Source organism: Stylophora pistillata, chromosome 4 (assembly GCF_964205215.1).
Source record: "Stylophora pistillata chromosome 4, jaStyPist1.2, whole genome shotgun sequence".
Classification (NCBI taxonomy): Eukaryota; Metazoa; Cnidaria; class Anthozoa; order Scleractinia; family Pocilloporidae; genus Stylophora; species Stylophora pistillata.
Window position 1 is genome coordinate 14,299,796 of NC_142522.1, and position 19,718 is coordinate 14,319,513.

General features: G+C 38.2%; 2 pseudogenes across 2 annotated transcripts in view; both read right to left on the reverse strand.

Moving 5' to 3' along the window:
- Nucleotides 1–19,718, reverse strand: part of LOC148732560 (uncharacterized) — a 52,598-nt pseudogene that overhangs the window by 15,864 nt on the left and 17,016 nt on the right. Inside the window, exons 11-18 of the transcript XR_016000343.1 lie at nt 17,246–17,542; nt 16,232–16,290; nt 15,401–15,638; nt 14,624–14,925; nt 14,203–14,500; nt 13,817–13,951; nt 13,266–13,712; nt 12,662–12,956 (exon numbers count right to left, since the gene is read on the reverse strand). The product of XR_016000343.1 is annotated as an uncharacterized LOC148732560 (transcript). The remainder of the gene's footprint in view (nt 1–12,661; nt 12,957–13,265; nt 13,713–13,816; nt 13,952–14,202; nt 14,501–14,623; nt 14,926–15,400; nt 15,639–16,231; nt 16,291–17,245; nt 17,543–19,718) is intronic.
- Nucleotides 2,301–12,079, reverse strand: LOC111344414 (uncharacterized; annotated as a pseudogene). The gene is made up of 14 exons (XR_016000744.1): nt 11,813–12,079; nt 11,064–11,284; nt 10,558–10,607; nt 9,894–9,975; nt 8,875–9,048; nt 8,237–8,382; nt 7,049–7,160; nt 6,821–6,904; nt 6,354–6,554; nt 6,122–6,211; nt 5,119–5,190; nt 4,677–4,806; nt 4,252–4,439; nt 2,301–3,487 (listed from the first exon to the last, which is right to left on the reverse strand). The product of XR_016000744.1 is annotated as an uncharacterized LOC111344414 (transcript).

A 19,718-nucleotide genomic window follows, 5' to 3' on the forward strand; every position in this document is an offset into this window, starting at 1 on the left:
GAAATAACGAAAAACAGGGTCGAGTTCAGAAGTTTCCAGTCATTATCCATACATTCTGCACTAACACACCGGTTAAGGACCCCAACTTCAGATATCTAGAAACTAACAACAAAAACTGGGGTCGATTTCGGGAGTTGCCAGTGATTACCCTTACACCCCGCACCAACACTCTGGTTTAGTGACCCTAATTTTCAGATATGTAGAAAATAGCAACAAAAAACGGGGTCGGTTTCGCGAGTTTCCTGAGAGATAACCTATACACTCCGATTTAATGCTCCGGACCGAATTTTCAGATATTTCAGTTGAAAATAACAACAGAAAACAGGGTCGATTTCGGGAGTTTCCAGTGATTACTCATACACCTCGCACTAAAACACCGGTTAATGACCTCCATTTTCAGATATCAAGAAAATAGCAACAAAAAGGGGGTCGATTTAAGGAGTTTCCAGTCATTATCCATACACTCCGCACCAACACACCGGCTAAGTACCCCAACTTCAGATATCTAGAAACTAACAACAAAAAACGGGGTCGATTTCGGGAGTTGCCAGTGATTAACCATACACCCCGCACTAACACACTGGTTTAGTGACCCCAATTTTCAGATATCTAGAAAATAGCGACAAAAGACGGAGTCGATTTCGCGAGTTTCCTGAGTGATAACCTATACACTCCGCTTTAATGCTCCGGACCCAATTTTCAGATATTTCAGTAGAAAATAACAACAGAAAACAGGGTCGACTTCGGGAGTTTCCAGTGATTACCCATGCACCTCGCACTAAAACACCGGTTAATGACCTCAATTTTCAGATATCTAGAAAATAACAAAAAACGGGGTCGATCCCGGGAGTTACTAGTGATTACACATACACCCTGCACTAATACACTGTTTAATAACCCCAATTTTCAGATATTTACAAAATAACAATATAAAACGGGGTCGATTTCGCCGCGCCTCGCCCTATCACACCGGTTCATGAGCTTGCAATGCTTAATTTTAACATGGAGACTTCTGTTACTTACAGTTTGTATAGATTTGAAATAACAACAAAAAACGGGGTTCATCTCTCACGTTTCTGGTGACTAGCGATACACCCCACACAACTGACATCGCTTAATAACTCCGCTTAATAACCCCGAATTACCCCGCTTAATAACCCCGCTTAATAATCGCTTAATAACATCGCTTGATAACCCCGAATTTTCAGATAGGACTAAAAATTATGACTTCGCTAGTTTTCAGCGCTTATCTCAACAGAGGGTCTGAATGGGGGGGGGGGGTCCACTTGTCGGTTAATATTCAGTCACGTATATGTGCACGATCCTTCGCAGTAAAGCACTATTTTAAGCAATAGTGAAAATCAGACCTGAAAAAAATTCAGGCCTGTACGGGATTCGAACCACTGACCTCTGCGATACTAGTGCAGCGCTCTACCAATTGAGCTAACAAGCCAACTGGGAGCAGGCCATCAAATTAATTCGACATAAACCCGTAGATGATAAATCAAACAACAAACATATGAAATACATATATATGAACTGCGGTTATGAAACGTATATGTGCACGATCCTTCGCAGTAAAGCACTATTTTAAGCAATAGTGAAAATCAGACCTGAAAAAAATTCAGGCCTCCCAGTTGGCTTGTTAGCTCAATTGGTAGAGCGCTGCACTAGTATCGCAGAGGTCAGTGGTTCGCATCCCGTACAGGCCTGAATTTTTTTCAGGTCTGATTTTCACTATTGCTTAAAATAGTGCTTTACTGCGAAGGATCGTGCACATATACGTTTCATAACCGCAGTTCATATATATGTATTTCATATGTTTGTTGTTTAATATTCAGTCACTTAGTCGGTAGTATTTTTCGCCCTTTGTCGCTAGTCGGTTAAGCAGCACGACGGGTTGACCGGTCCAGTTTGTAACTTCTTGGATAATGTGGACTAAAATGTGCAAAAAGGGCCTGTTTTAAGTACTCGATTTTCAAACACTTGGAAAATGATTGAAAGTGATAACCTATATACCCTGCATTAGGAGATGGTTTAACACCGATTTTTAAATCTTTGGAAAACTATCGTCAGGGACTCGATTTTGTTTGTTCAACTACAGAAACTGGGTCATTAGGCCACTTGGGTAGAAAGGGACTACCCGCAGGTCAAAAAGAACGTTGTCCTAGCTTCTTGAACCATTATAGGCAGAAGGGTCACTTATCGGTATCTAATCTACTTGGGCTATCCAGGCAAGTTCGATATCTTAAAAAGTTTGAGGGTTCTCAGTGTTGATTCTGTAGAGTCCAGGCAGATAGTTTGATGTTTGGAATTACAGCTTTATTGTAATTACAGCTAGTAATACTCTAGGGCTGTGAATTTATAAATTAGTATCAAACCGCAAATGGACAAAAGAATGTTACACGCATATTCGCAAATGTATATGAACTACTGATAGTAACTGTTTTTCTTGAATGTATAACATTTTTTGAATTACACTGATTTATTGAAATAGTACAAGGTTGTGATGTACTTTGCAAAACTATTCTCACTAAAAAGTAACTGAAAAATATGCATAACTTTGGAAGCGCGGTGGCCTCATGGTTAGTGCGCTCGCCGCTCCGGATTGAGTGGTCCGGGTTCGATCCCTGGCCGGGGACATTGTGTTGTTTTCTTGGCGAGACACTACTCTCACAGTGCCTCTCTTCACCCAGGTTAATAAATGGGTACCAGCGAATTTAATACTGGGGCAACCCTGCGATGGACTTGCATCCCCATCCAAGGAGGAGTAGAAATGCTCTTAGACATTTCTTGCTACAGAAACCGGAGTTGAGCGCCTGCCTCAATGAGCCACTTGGCTTGAATCAGGCTTTACTTAATGCATAACTTTGAAACGGTCATTATTACTTTAATTATTGGTCAAAGTCCTCATCATTCCACCCCCTTATAGGTGTGCTGACTCTCTAAGTCCTCAAAGAGACTAAAGTCATAAAGATTTTCAACGTCGATTGGTGTTTCTATTTCAACTTCACTGAAATGTAAGTAGGTTTCCTCAGGCTCTTCAAAAGTAGGAAAAGTAACCGAGTCTCCACACATACATCTCAGTAACTTTAGGTTCTTTTTTTAGACATCAACTTTCTGTTGAAGGAGTGACCGCAAACCTCCATTCACATTTTTCCCATCCGAGTAAGAAGTGATGACATTTATTTGCTCAGCAATAAACGTGAAAAATCGAAGAATTTCTTCTTTCACCAGGGTCTGTTCCTCCTTACATCTGTCTTCCAAAGACATCAAGTGTACCAACTTTTTCTTTATATCAGCTTGCACATTGTTGGTATCATTTGAAAATGAAGTTCACAGTATAGGTCACCGCCTGGATCTTTAATGTCCTCAAACGTAACTACCTCATCTCCCATCAGTCTATTCAACGTGGCAAGGCCTTGATTCATTGAATTGACCACTTTGTCAATCTGATTGGCCAATTTTATCGCAATGGCTTGGCCATCTGAAATGAAAGACGTAATTAATAACCTGAAAGTTCTTGTATTTCAAAACGCAATCTTGGAAGCCACCACATTTAGAATAATCTAATACATTTTGTATATCCCCTGATCTCTTAAGTCGTGCTTTGCAATGAAGTTGAAAGACGACAATCAATACTTGGCACTCTACTAAGTCTTTAGTTCATGCAAAGGAATCTACTGTTAACCTACACAACTTGACAACTCTGTCTGTTCATGCAAATCAATGAAAATGGAAAGCGTTGTGGAGGTCGTAATTACAGTTGGGTTGGAGGAATTCTTCGTTTTCTGTGTTATAAATATCTAAGTCAGATACAATGAAATATATGAAGTTCATATATTTTGAACTGCGGTATTAGATACGTATGATGCACGATCCTCGCAGTAGATAGCGCTATTTAAGCAATAGCGAAAATCAGACCTGAAAAAAATCAGGCCTGTACGGGACTCGAACCACTGACCTCTGCGATACTAGTGCAGCGCTCTACTACCACTGACCTCTGCGATACTAGAGGGCTGCACTAGTATCGCAGAGGTCAGTGGTTCGAGTCCCGTACAGGCCTGATTTTTTTCAGGTCTGATTTTCGCTATTGCTTAAATAGCGCTATCTACTGCGAGGATCGTGCATCATACGTAAATATCTAAGTACTCAAACACTCAACTCTCTTGTCAGAGAATGATATCCTGACCTGGTGAAACTAGCTCAATGAAGTTTGAGACTGCATCTTACATAAAAAAAAGTAAAGACCTGCATATTTTGCTTTTAACTCCAAGAGAAAAATTCTTTCTGATGCCATCTTGTTTAATCTCATTACTTCAATGTCCCGCTTCTTTTTACTCAATCGCTGCTGTGTAGTTCGAAAGGTAGCATCATTTTCTTGCCAGCGTAGTCTGATGCCATGCTTTTTCCCCAACCCCAAAAGGGTCTTCTCATTCCTAAAAAAAAAAACGGTGCACAGACTCAGTGCAATATTAGAAAGTTCAGCATGCAAACAACTTAACATAGGTTGTTAAATAAAACAACCAGCTGTTGAGGTAGGCCAGTTCTTGGAACCTTCCAGTCTACTCTGATGTGTTAACATATTTGTTTTTACTCCATAAACAGCTGTGGGCAGTTTTATGAACCACTTTCTAGTCTTTCCTTTGTTAAAGCTACACAAAAACTGAAAATACCTTGACATTTTTCTCTCCAGCATGTCTACTTGGGAAGGTTTCTTGTTCTTTAGCATATGCAATCTGGGAATTAGTTTAGAAGCAGTCACCAATAGCTCAACATAGGTTTCATCCCACTAAAGAGACAAATCTAGAACAAATATTTACAATGTACTAGTAAATACTAACATCCTAGAGACGGATGCTATTCTACAGCAACAATTTACTATTAATGGCACCAACATTTAATACTAGTACTTACAGCGTACACGTAAATGAAGTCAAATCCTGTTCAGTTCACAAGCTTAAGGGCCTTAGAATCACAAGATTATGCTGTTCGAGGATGACACTTCACGTTCTCGTTTCACTGATAAGGTCACTGGGAGTTCAGTGCCTGATCCTAACAACCCTTACATTCATTTGTACTTTTGCAATTGACAACCTTATTTACAGTATAACATACCTTTTTCTCTTGGGACTATCTCTGACATTTCATTGTCCATCCACTGCCTTACTGTGTCCAAGTCACACCCATCTGAAAAATAAATACCAAAACACTGCTCACAAAATGCGGTTACTTTATTGCATTCAGATGCATTCAAGTTGGCACTCTAATAGATTCAACGAGAGTAATGTGGCCCCTATTGTCTATATGTACATGCAGTAATCCACTATAATGTGGACACAATTATTTTTTCTTGTGGAGAATATCTCCCTATGTTTGATTCCAATTGCTTATGCACTTTAACTTTTTGAAGTAATATGAAACTGATAGATCTGTAAAGTAATTGTGGATTTAATTTTCACTTTCAATCTCCTGAAGACAGAAAACTTAATTTTGTCAAAATTAACATTAACAATCAGAAAATCATATTATATTCTAATCACACTGAAACGATTATAAAATATTTTGTAACTAATCTAAATAATCACAAAACACAGAATAGGAGCGGGCATCTCGTTTATTGATGCAGCAAGCGTAAAGCGTTACAAAAACAGCATTATAGTTTTACAAAATCAGAGAAAATTACAACAGTAAATAAGATAAAAAAACTAGGGTTGAAAGAGATGCCTCGAATGGCTCTTGCATAACTTAACAAACCTTAAATAGTGTACTAGCCCCTTGAGACACATTACAAGCACACTTAAAACACTTCAGCAGTATTAAATTTATGCAACCTAATATATCTACTCTTGTGAATCTAACAAAACGTTACAAAATATGTTTTCAAATTGTAATGTGTACTCCAAGAAAGTCAGCAGCTTAATAGTCAATTTCTAACTTCATCAGTTGACTCTCTTTTGACAGCATGTTACTAGCATTTAAAGTGCTCTGTTATCGTTTAATAATAGTTTAGTTTCTTTTTGGTTTCAATTGAAGAAAATGTTATTTTCATGGGCCACACTGGCAAAGCAATCACCATTAGCATACATTGAGCCTGGGCAAAAAAAAATGTACCATATACCTGGTAATGCAATAATAAGTTTTCTAATTTCCTCACCAACTGTAGACAGCAAAGTTGATGCCTTCTTTAGTCTTGCTATCATAGTTGGAACTGCAAGAAAAATTATTTTACAATTTGGGACAGTGGAAATGGGTATTATTAAAATAAAAACTAAGTAGGAGAAGAAAATTTACACACAGTCACGTTATCGACAAGAGAGAAATAATCTTGAGAAGGAATTTGTTATTCATACCAAATCTGTAAAACAAGTGTTCACCATAATGCAATGAAGTATCTAAGTGAGAACATCAACTCTTTTATCGACAGACATTTCTTTAGTGATGATAGAGAACTGACACAGGTAAGACCAAAATCTTTCAACACCTTCACCATCTGTCAATCCAATATTGGGTGTTCGCCTTGGACTAAACTGGACCCAGAGTTAACCATAAATCTATCAATAATAAGCAAATGTGGGGTTGCTTAACTGACAATGACTACTGAACTAAAATAATTATGTACATGTACAGTGTATTATCATTATTATCATTATTATGCATTACTGTAGTTGTTTTGACTCTTAAAAATACTCTGGTAGTTTTTAAATACAAGGACGAAGTATGGCAAAAGTTAGAGAGAATTTCTTAATCACGCAATTCACAAAATAACATCAAGGAAACCATATCACCCACTTCCCGAACCATCTTAATTTGGAGTTACCTGACAAGAGGCTTTGTGTCCGTAACAATGAAATATTGGTATGGCAAGGCTTACACCAGATAACAACTCCTCTTGGGCACTATTCTAAAAAGATAGAAATAGTACAAGAATAGCTTGGGGCGTATTTGTCATGCATTCAGACTGGCATGAACAAGAAGTGGATAGGGGTAAGGGGGTGTAACATTGTTAAATGAAAAAAAAACAAAAACATCTCCACATGGTACTGACCTTCAAGTGACTTGACAATATGCATGCAATGTCATACAAAAGAACAAACTTCAGGGAATCTGTTGTGATATTTTCCCTCAGCTTCTTAAGCTCATAAACAGAGTATGATATCCTAGGAAAAAAGAAAAAATTGATTGCCATATAGTAAATTCAAGAGCCTATTTAAAGTGTGATACACCTGGAGGAATTAATAGTCTTGTGTTATGTAAGGTTATTTAGGTAAAAAAATTGATAAAAAGCCAAAAGTAACATAATGGTGCAAAAGTGTTGAACATCGCCACAATACACTTCAAATCAGTAATAACATATACATATATGTTTTAATAGGGGAAGGAGAAATTGAGAATTCCACCCAGATGAAGTTCTACCAATACTGCTTTTTCCAGTTATTCCCTTTCAGAATTTACTCATCAGATGACATGAAGGAAGCATTATACGAAAAATAATAGGAAATTAATCACTGCCTGCCATGTATACAGTCAAGCACATTGTAATTTCAGCATATTACTTAAATCTTCAATTATAACATTTGCATAAGTTCTTTTACATCTAAACCTATGAAATAAATTGTATAAATGTGAGCCTGTTCCACATGGTTTTATTATTATATATGAAGTTCATTTTTTTTTTTTGAAGTTCATTTATTTGTTTAAGCAAGTTGATTAATTGGCAGCTGTAATAGCTGATGTGGACCTGCTGTCCTAACCCACCCATCCCACCCCAGGGGAGGACATCCATCACACAGTAATCTCGTGTGTGGGAAATTAACGTCTCCTGCCCCAACCCTGCAGGAGACGGGACCTCCATTTATTCGTCCCTATCCGAGAAGACAAGAATATCTAACCATTTCTTGATGTTATAGAAAGGTAGCAAATTCTTCTCAATTATTTTAAGACCTTGAGTGTTGGTCCGGCCGGGGCTTGAACCCTCGACCTCCCGCACTACAGTCCAGCGCTCTATCCATTGAGCTAACCGGGAGGCGGCAGTATACATTTCACATTCTAAATTATTTTCAAACTCTGGAAAAATTCTATTTTTTGCTGAATAATCCTAGCATGAAAAAATCAACAAGCATAAATTCATGTTCATTTCATATGGATTTTGTGACCCAAATGCTGAAAGTTTGGAAAAATATCAGCACATTTTAAATGCACCAAAACCTTACAAAAATATGAATTCACCTCTCACCTTTCACCATGTTTAATGTTTAACAAGCTCTTTGGGAAATCATGCCTGCAGACTCTACCAAATACACCTTTCTCTTCAAAAAGTCGATTCCTCTCTTTACTTCTAAGGGCAGGGAGGACTTCACCTGCATGGAATCTATTACAATCCTTGGATATATCACATAAATTATGTATCAATGTTATTATACCCAATATCTGTTTTAATAACATGTGCAGATCACTACCACCTACATTTGACACAATTGGCATAATGATACCTATAAATGGGAGTTCTTACCAAAGATAAAAATCTAAAATAATAACAGTTATCTGATTATTAACAATAATTTATGCTCTGAGCCACTTTAACAATCATACTATTAAGGCATTGATCTCAACTGAAAGTTTTTAGATACTATTTCATTAAAGCAGTAATCTTTCTATACATGTATGGTTTGGTTGAAATGAGGCCTTGTGCAAATTCTCGACTAGAGGCACTCTCCTCTCTGTACTCTAGCAGATGTTTTTCACTTTGAATTATTTTATTTAACTGTAGAAGCCTTTCCAGTCAATCCAGACTAGTAGGATTATGTCAAAGAATTCCCATACTGACTCCCTAAGACATGAAGAGCACTCTAGAGGACAAATTCCAAAATATACCTGATCCAAATATTTTTGTCCACAGTGTGGGTAATAGTCAACAAAATAATCTACATCATCCTGGTCACTAAACAGTAGATCCCCATGTCTTGATGAAATTGTATTTCCACCTTTTGCTTTCTTTCTTGCCAGACCAAAGCAGGCATCAATACTTTCAATGAGCACACCATTTTTCTGGGGTAAGATGAAAAAAGGTAACAATTAGATTTTTTTAATCACATTCTCTGAATATCTTCTGAATAAAATTGTCCTCTACTGGATGTGCTTCAGGGATACAACAACTCCTCACTCTCACTCATGTCCCAGTGTGCCACATGGCACATGGGGCTTCAGTATTTAAGGGCTCTCCACTGCTGGCAAACCTGTGCCTTAATTCGTCTAGCTCACAGAAACACCAAGAAATATAGAATATAGTTTTATATCTGACCACTTGCAGCCCAGAGGCTGAATTACGGGTGCATTGTAAGGTTGAGAACAGACGTCAGCATATCAGGCGCCTCTGGCAGCCACTTCAGTCTATCGATCTCACCTTCACACCCATCCCATCCCAGGGGAGGACATTCATCAACAGTATTCTTGTGTGTGGGAAATTAATGTCTCCTACCCCAACCCTGCAGGAGACGGGACCTCCATTTATTCGTCCCTATCCGAGAAGACTAGAATATCTAACCATTTCTTGATGTTATAGAAAGGTGGCAAATTCTTCTCAATTATTTTAAGACCTTGAATTACCTTTTCCTAACTGCAGGGTTAATAGTAAAGTCAATTTTATAATTAGCTGAAACACAAAATATTACTATGAAATCATCTCAAAACACTCAATAATGACAACTACCCCCACTAAATTTCAAAGAGATTGCATAAAGTGAATTACCATCAGCCCCGTTATCATGACAGTCACTGTACAATGCTTTTACAGTCAAATGGAACTTGGCATTAACTGTTGCCTAATGAGAAACAGCATGAAGGAGGCTGGCAGACCACTAATAATAACAAAATAATTATGTAGAACAACTTACTTTGGGACACAAGGGGCAGTCAGCACCATTGAAGAGTTCTGGCACAAAGGAGTCCAAGTACCTTAGCTTGTACTTGAAATGTCTATATCACATGTCACAAGATAACATTAATTTAGGTTGCTACGATGTATAATATAAATTATAAGTATATTTTAAAAGAAATATACCTAATATATTGCTACCATTAAATTAATAACTGTATGAGAAAATTGAATTACTCCACATGAAAACTGACAAAACTGACCAAAACGAGAACTAGCCAAGCAAATCATATATTTATACTGATGCTTATTGGTTTCTTTAACATGAAGTAAGTAGGAGCTTCACTACCACCTACAGTACCCTGGATAAGATGCTAGTACCTCACACTGGGTACTGATTTTCAGATGTTACCAAACGGCTGCCAGTACCCGTTTATACAGCTAAGTGAGGAATTACACAATGTGGATTAAGGCTTCTTGTCTATAGAAAGGAAACAAAGCAATGACAGAGTACAGGCTCAAACCAACAGTCTTTGACTCAAGAGCCCACTAGTAGCTCTCTAACCACTAGGATACTCTGCCTTTGCATCTCATCATCAATTCCTTTCCCCCATATAGGGCATGGCCAAGTTAGTCACCCACTGATATAATTAAATATCAGTTTAAAAATGCATTCCACTAACCTGTACTCTTCAAAGCAACCAGAGTTTAATATGGCATACAATGAACGAATCTGCAAAACAATAAATTATTTTAATTGAGCACGTAGCCATTATTGAAATAGCCACTGCAGCTAGTAAACCTTGTCTGCTTGCCAGGTCACCTTTTTAGGCAAGCTAGAACAGATCTACCAAGATCATCACCACAACTTGATGGCCTTGGCATTTGCAGGGTTTTAAATAGCTTAAATGGGAAAACTAACAGTCCAGAAGATTTCTAAAATGGACAGTGTAACTGGAAATTAAAATATTAGGGTTCATAGCTTTTAAATTCAACACTCGCTAAGATTTGAAGGCCAGCACTCCAAACATTTCGATGCACTGAACCACTGCCCCCTTCTCCAGAATGTAACTGAACAATTCTCAATATTATGTTAAAAAAAATAATGCATTTATACTAGAAAATCTATAAGTATATTAAAAAACACTGATCTCATAAAGAACACCACTGCAATGATAAAACTACTTACAGAATTAGGCTGCAAAGGTGGTGTCATTTCCAAAATCAATTCTGAAAACTCCTTTATAGACACCTGACTGTGCAAGAATAACTTTTCAGCAAGGTCCATTCATTTAAAATGGAAGCCCACAGACGGTCTCTCAGGTGAACCTGGCCAGAACTGACTACGCACCAAAGTAACCGCATGGCTTTCGCAGTCACAGAAGGCGACTTCCTTCAGGTGCTGGTTACCTATATGTAGAAACAAAATAGCAAAGGATGTACATGTATACAATAACACATTGAAGTTAAAATTGTAAATCATTGAAGATAGTACAGAACCAACACTGTGCAAAAATATTTTGTCTTCAAAACCTCTGACAATTGCAAACATTTTGAAACCTTGCTTAACTTTGCTTTCGAAAGCCAACATTGTGCAAGCTTTGACTGTGTCCAACTTACCGAAGGCATCTACTAGTTTGAACCATTTGAGGATTCTTGAAGAACAAGAATGACCGGATTCAATTACACATGATTAGGAAACAATGGAATGAATCTGTTATCCTTTAAAGAAACTGAAACAGGACAGTCAGTTGATAGATTTGTCCTTGTTTTCTAAATACATGTAATACTGCGAACGTGTCATCAATGCAAAACTTTGCTAATAGAGATTACAAAACAGCGCGTTAATCCAACAGCTTATTGAAGTTTGACTGCTGTATTTCCATATATTAATTATACATACAATTGTAATATATGCAAGCAGTGGTTGATAAATACCTTCCATTGCTCCAGAACGTGGAATTGATTTCTTTCCGCGTGCAGATTGTGGGCACAGGTTAAACAAAAAAATTGCCTCGGGCCGCAGTACGGACATCGCACAGTCGCCTCTCGTTCACATACGGCACAAATGTATTTCTCCGGGAGAGTTTCTTCCCCCACTGCTGTTGTGAACAGTTTATCTCGTATTTTCTCCCAGTTAGCTACGGAGCTGTAGTTTCTTCAATGAGCTTCAGAATATTGAGCCCTATCAGGTGAAAATACGGGAATTCAAACACAAACTCAAACACAACTGGGAACCAGTTGTGTTTGAGCTGACCGTCAACGGAGTATGAATAACAGTCTTCCCAGTTCTCCCGAAGAAAATCGCTTTCACAGAAACAGGTTTGAACTTCTTCATAACTCACGAAATTAAACAACGGTGTGAACTTTAAAATGACCGTCAACGCAAATGGCGAAACTCTGTGCAGCGGTTAACCACATCAGACGGCCCAGACGATCATTTCACTTGGGTACTACCCACATTCTCAATTGAGAAATACCGGGTGTTATCCTATGAGAGAATGTGACACGGGTGGGCTCACACATGCTGTGGAAAATATGCTAACTTATTCCCCAAAGAGTTGGGATAATGTTTTGACAAATACGGCTACTATTAATTTAAACTTATGCACCTACCGAGTTAGGAGACTTCCTTTTCATATTTGAATAGAATAGAAACTCCTACATGTTAAAAGTTCATGTTACTGCAAAGTAAGGGAAAAATATATTCGGTAGCTGCAGGGCTCACTTAAATATATAAGAATCAAATTTATCTTATTATCGTTTTTAAGTAATGCATCACCATACCTTATTTCGACTACCGGAGGATCATCCGCAGTAATAACCACTTCCTGTGTGAAATACGCTCTTCTCGGATGCTTCTCGACTACAACTGTTATGAAATACGAACTCTGCTCTGTCATATAGCCACTTTCGATCTCAACAATGGAATCACTGCCACCTTTATTACCCGCTCCGGTCCCATAACATCCTCCACGATCTGGATTGGCTGCTGAAGGTCTTGGCAGGACCAAGGGAATTTAAAGTAGATCATCAGATAATTTCTGTGAAGAATCTCTGCATATCCAGGTGAAACGAAGACCTAAAAGTAAAGGGAGGCGCAAAATATGACAGGCATCAGACTAGAAACGTTACCTCAGAAAAAGAAAAAATTCGGAAATGAGACTGAGAGAAAGGGGAAGATTCAACAACGACAGGGGAGAACAATTGCGTCAAATCGTGGACTACGATTCTTCTATCAGTGAATATTCGCTATCAAGTAAGCAAGCTCAGTAAGTGGTCAGCGTGAAGTTTAGAATGGATAAGATGGCCGACACAGTAGATTAATAAGATCAAATATATTCAGCCTTACTTCGTAGTCAGAGCAAACTAGTGATCTTGAACAACTTACTGCGAGAAGCATTGAAGGAATCAAGGTCACGTGACAAGGATGCATTGAACACCAAGGTTTTATTGAATCCTCTTTGCACTTTCGTTCCGCCGGCTATGTGCGCAACTAATGGACTTTCAATGACCCGGATGTAGCCTCCACGAAAACCAAACACTTGCGTTCCCACCATTTTAACTTTCAGCCGCACCAGGTAGATACCCACTCGTAGCTTGCCTCGTTTTATCAGAAATTCCGAAGTTCCGCCATATTTTAAAAGAACTGGATGCTCACGAGATTGCGAACGCAGATCGTACACTTTCCAGTTGAATACTGTCTCGTACGAAAGTTCACAATCAAGACTAACTTCTGAAGAAATTACAAGCTGATTGGTTCGATGCACAGTTAGGGCGGAGGTCACATTTGGTGACAAACTTGGTAGCTTTACGATAGGGCTTCGACATAAACGTTCTAAGGAAAAAATGTTGAGAATTCTAATGATTCTCTCGCTATGGAGAAACAATACTTTCGAAAATGCTGAAATCAGAATGTGAAAGTTGTTACTCTGTCCTTACCGGCAAGATAAGTATCGCAGAATCTTCCGACAAACAGTTCTTTGCATATGCAAGGCTTGGTTGCATTGGTGTAGGATTTGGGCGTCAGTATACATGTCCCTCCATTTGAACACAATATGTTTTCACATGGGTCAACTACAAAATTAAAGAACGTTGATCGTTGGAAATGAGGATGGTGGCTGAGACCAAATATATACAGGATGAATCAATCAAGGAATATATAAACAAAGGTGAGCGAGCTAGCTTCATCTGTCGTATGAGAAAGCCACCCAAACCCTTGGCGTTTATTACCCCTTCTTCAATATATCAAGGCCTTTGAAATTTTAGACCATGTGGTCGAACTGGAGTTTTAGGGTTGCTAAAGGAAGTGATGGAGCTCCACTTACACATTTTTGTTCTCAATTCGATTGATCTCGAGAAATATCCAGAACCAACTCTCGTGAAAGCAGCCACTCGTACAAAGTGTCAAGGTCCAATCCGGAGAGTACGGCAATATTATCGGAATAAATTGATTCATCAGCCACGGACATGGAATTCCCGGAATCCTTTGGACTATAAACCAGCCTGTATATCCTTTGATCACACCATTCTCATATCCCTCAGGGACTGGTTTCCATTCCACGACCGTGATGGACCAAGAGTCGCTAGGAACCAAACTTAAATTCATTGGGGGAGCACAGGGCACTAGAGAAATGGATACAATAATAATAATGATATAATAATAATAATAACGCAAGATGCGAGTTACTGATGAACCAACAGATTTATTAAAATGAATCTCTTTGCTACTGATAGGAATAAACTCACCGCCTTCTAGGGTTCTTGTTGTAACAGCTTTACTTTCGGTCCCTCGCCTGCCTCATTCACCGCCGAAACACGAACGACATACAGCGTGTAAACACAAAGGTTACTAATGTTGTATTCGACTGGATTAAACGCGAAATATAAATTGATGTAACTGCTCGGCTGAGTGGCCAGACTGATATAAATCTTGTGCATGCACATCTTTCCGTGGCGATATTCTTGAGCGGGTACAGCAGTCCAGGAAACATACAAGCTTGTGGAACTCTTCGCAGTATCCAAAACTTGACCAGGTGCAACAGAGGGAACTGGAAAATAGAGAAAAATACTACTAGTAATTTTGTTCCCAATTTACCGACGGACACAGCGACGGTGAAATCGGCAAAAAAACGTCTTATGATACTTATAAGCAACCTGTTAAATAAATGTTTCTCTTGCTGAGATCTTTTAGAAACTGCAGAACCAGGTGATTTGCTAAGAAGAAATTAATAGCTGAGACAACCTGAAGCATCAGCCGAGAACCTTAGGATTACCCTTCCGTTATTGATCTTTGTGTCTATTTTCGAAACTATCTATCTCTACGAGGATTTGGGTAAGGTTTCAAAAAAGTTCGCTTAGGTTTCTTCAAAGTGCCCGTAAGTGCGTTTCAAAGCATAAAGGGATGTACAATCAGATACATATCAGATATATATCATCTTCTGTATGACACGGATGTAATCAACGCGTTCAATTTCTTTTGTTATTGCTCACTTTTCTGGGGTCCTTACCAATCAACCATCTCACCTTCTGCGGCTGTTCGGGCCTTTACTGTGTTTCCAATTCCTATTCCTCCAGAGCTCACCGCTGACACATTGATGACATACATGGTGTAAACAGTCAGGTTGGTCAGTGTTGTGGTATTTGTCGTGAATTTCACAGTCACAAAATTAATATCACTCTCCACTTCAGCGGGATAGTAAATGATAGCGTAACCAATTGGCATTCCTTGAAAATAGTGCTCTGGCAGATGACGCCATTTTACCTCAAGACTCGTTGTACTGCGGTTTTAGGCGACTACAGAGTAAGGAGCCCTTAAAGCAGCTGAGATAAGGAGTGAAGAAAGTGAGGTTACGACCAAACCAAAAAAACAAAGATGAATTTCAAATTTGCCTGAATACACCTGGAACCTTTAATATGCTATATGCTCATAGCTCAAAAGTATTTAAAAGGTACCTTAACACTTACAGTTCACAAAAACGGAAATAGTCTTAATCGTCACTAAACAAAGACCCAAGAGGTTCTTGATATGCGGGAATTTACGCGCAAAATTCTCTTTAGTATTGTATATAGTATATTTATTCTACAAGAGAACATAAGTTTTATCGCTTCTTAAGTACCTTCTGCGTCTGTTCGAGCCCTCGCTGAATTTTCTGATCCTATTCCTCGAGAGGTCACTGCTGACACGTAAATGATATACATGGAATAAATTGTCAAGTTGTTCAATGTTGTTGTATTTGTTCTGTAGTTAACTCTCACATAATTAAGATCCTTCTCTAATTCAACTGTATGAAACGTGATCTTGTAACCAATAGGTTTTCCTTGAAACAGCTTTTCCGGCAGGTGACTCCAATTGACTATAAGACTTGTGGACCTGGAGTTATATGCAGTTACCAGGTCAGAAGCTCTGGATGGAGCTTAAAAAAAAAGAAACATTAATGAAGAAACATATGTATTTCATATGTTTGTTGATTAATAAGTTTCGTGGGGATATGTATTGAATGACAACTTATGTTACTGAGGATCTGGGACGATGTCTTCTTAATTATTGATGCAAAATTTGGCATATTTTTCATAGGCACATTGAAAACGCACTGACTGGAAATTACAGAAAGCATTCGAAAATTTCCTCTGCAAAACAAAAAGAACGCATCTAAGTTTTCATCGGAGTTCTCCACAAGTCTATGTAAACATTGTACAATACAACGTCTACTTGTAATTCAGAAACGAAATTCATAGCACGCGAAAAAGCCCCAGAAGATTGAATTCCACCGTTTTTAATTGATGAAAGAAGTTTAACCATAGGTGCAAGTTTACGAACTTCTATTTTCATCTTTCCAGAAAGTTTTTCCTTTTTTAGGGGTTAAATGGAACTAAGAAAATGCTGTTCTTTAATTTTCCTACCGCCTGCATCTGTTTGGACATTTGTTGTGTTTGCAGGTCCTACTCCTCCAGAGCTCACCGCTGACACATTAGTGGCATACATGGTGTAAACATACAGGTTGGTCAATGTTGTGGTATTCGTCTCGTAACTTGCTCTCGCACAATTGATGTTTGACATTGGACTAACAGAATGATAGCTAATTTTGTAACCAATTGGTTTCCTTGAAATTCTTTCCTTAGCAGATGACTCCACTTTACTATAAGACTTATGGAACTTGATTTGTGAGCAGTAACCAAGCCAGGAGCTCGAATAGGGGTTGAAAGAGGAAAACATTGACGTCAGATAGATTAATCGTTGCTGAACTTCAATTTTCGAGCATCAAAAACACATTTCCTTTTTACAATACTTATAAGGGAAAAGTTTCCCTCTATCCATTTCATTTGCCTTTTGTTAGTAATAAATAAATCAAGAAAGGGAGGATTCGGTACCTTTTACATCTGTTCGAGCCTTTACTGTGTTAGCAGGTCCTACTCCTCCTGAGCTCACCGCTGACACATTAATGACATACATGGTGTAAACAGTCAGGTCGGTCAGTGTTGTGGTATTTGTTGTGTGATTCACACTCACAAAATTGATATCACTGTCCACTTCAGCAGGGTAGTAAACAATATTGTAGCCAATGAGTTGACCACGAAAGTCTTCCCCTGGTAGGCGGGTCCACTTAACCAACAAACTTGTAGAACTGGAGTTGTGTGCGGTTATGTAGACAGGAGCCCGGAGAGGAGCTAAACCAAATATTTTTTCTCTTAGATTTAAACCACGTTAAGAGTAAGTAAATATATAAACACCCGTTTTTAAAAACATTGCTTTTAAAAAATATATAGTATAAATGAAGTATAAATACCTTTTTCTTTCCCATTAAAAGGTGTTAACAGAATAAATGATAGGATAAAAGGAAGTACAATAGCTGCTGTCAAAATTTCCAAATATTATGGTTCACCTTCGCACAATAGTAAAAAAATTACTTTTCCTTTGATATAAAATATACATGCATAGCCTATCACCTTTTTGATGAGAAAAGAATAGTTATATATATATATTTATTAAAAACTGGATCATTGGATAATGCAATTCAAGACTTTTTATTGGCTTAGCCATTATGGTATATCAGCCAATATACCATAATCTACAAATATGGTAAGCGTACGCATCAGCTTAAAATCAAAAGGGAGCTAAAAAATCCGGTTTCTTCTCACAAAATAATAATTTCTTGGGGGCGTTTTTAATAAAACAATTATTCCACTCGCGCTTGTTGGATATGAGATGATTATAGCCAACGAGGCGCTACGCGCCTCGTTGGCTATCTATCATCTCATATCCAATGCGCGCGAGTGGAATAATTGTTAAATATATTTAATGTACACACCTTTTTGAAAACGGGTGTATGTATTAATTTTTCCTATAACTTAGAGTTATCAAGACTACCTCGATCTATTTTTAAGGAGAAGGATTTATTTGTGTTACTTGAAAGATATTTGAGGAAAATCTCTTATTAGGAAGTTACCATACCTCCTGCTTCTGTTCGAGCTTTTCTTGTGCTCGCAGGTCCTATCCCTCCAGAGCTCACCGCTGACACAACAATGACGTACCTTGTATAAACAGCCAAGTTGGTCAGTATTGTGGTATTCGTTGTATAGTTTACACGCACCAAATTGAAAATGAACACTGCACTCAGAGTTGAGTGGTAGTTAATTTCGTAACCAACTGGTTCTCCTTGAAAGTTTTTCCTTTGCAGATGAGTCCACTTTACTAAGAGACTCGTGGGACTAGTACTGTGGGCGGCTACCAAGCCAGGGGCACGAAGACGGGCTGAAAAAAAAAAAAAACAGACCCAAGATCATTGTTGACGAAATTCACGCCATGTAAATTCACAACATGCCGACTGACGGGTGGCTCCTGATATTTTCATTCTAGAAGATTTTAAACTAAATCTTAGCAATTATCGAAGGCAGAGGAATACGTCCATTTTAATTCATGCTTAGTAGCAAAAATTACTCCTTCCATTAATGACAAAAAGGCCTTACAGTTGTCACTTGACAAATCCTGATAGAAATTGTTTGGTCAGGAAATTTAGGTACCTCTTGCATCTGTTCGAACCCTTGCTATCTTCGCAGGTCCCATTCCTCCAGAGCTTATCGCTGACACTTGAATGACATACATGGTATAGACAGTCAGGTTCGTCAGTCTTGTGGTATTTTTTTGTGTAGTTTACACGCATAACTTTTATGTCATTCTCTGACTCCTCTGAGTAATAAGTGATTCTGTAACCAATGGGCTGTCCTTGAAAATCCCTCTCCAGCAAGCGACTCCATTTAACAACAAGAATAGTGGAGCCGGAGATGTATCCGGTTACCAAGTGGGGAGCTTTGAATGGAGCTGAGAAAATAACAAAGAGATTGGAAAGATTATCAGCGACTTAACACACTTTTCCCAGACAAGTGAAAGGAAACACCATGACTAAAGCAATTTAGTGGAAGATAGGTGGTTAGACGGAGAAAAAACAAGTCAGCAAGAATATAACGGGATGTGGCTTCCTTTTTCATATAAGCCTTCATGTACCTATTTCAAAATAAAATGTTTTTTTTTTCCTTCTGGAAAAGGTTGTCTTCGGTTGCTGTAGCGCGATAATATAGCTAAAACTTTTTGGAAGGCATCCTTACCTTTTCCATCTGCTGGGAAAACCGAGAAAATTATATAATCGATTGATATACGTCGACACATCTAAAACATTAACATCAGCAGTAAACCAAAGTGAAACCTAGGTATACGTTATCAAAATAAATTGTCACAAAGAAAAAATTTCCATTAAGTGACAGAAGTAATTCTGTGTTTATCTAAGAGTTTTTTTTAAGAACAATGACATCATGTTTCATCCGTTTTGGTAACAAAGTTTTCACAGTC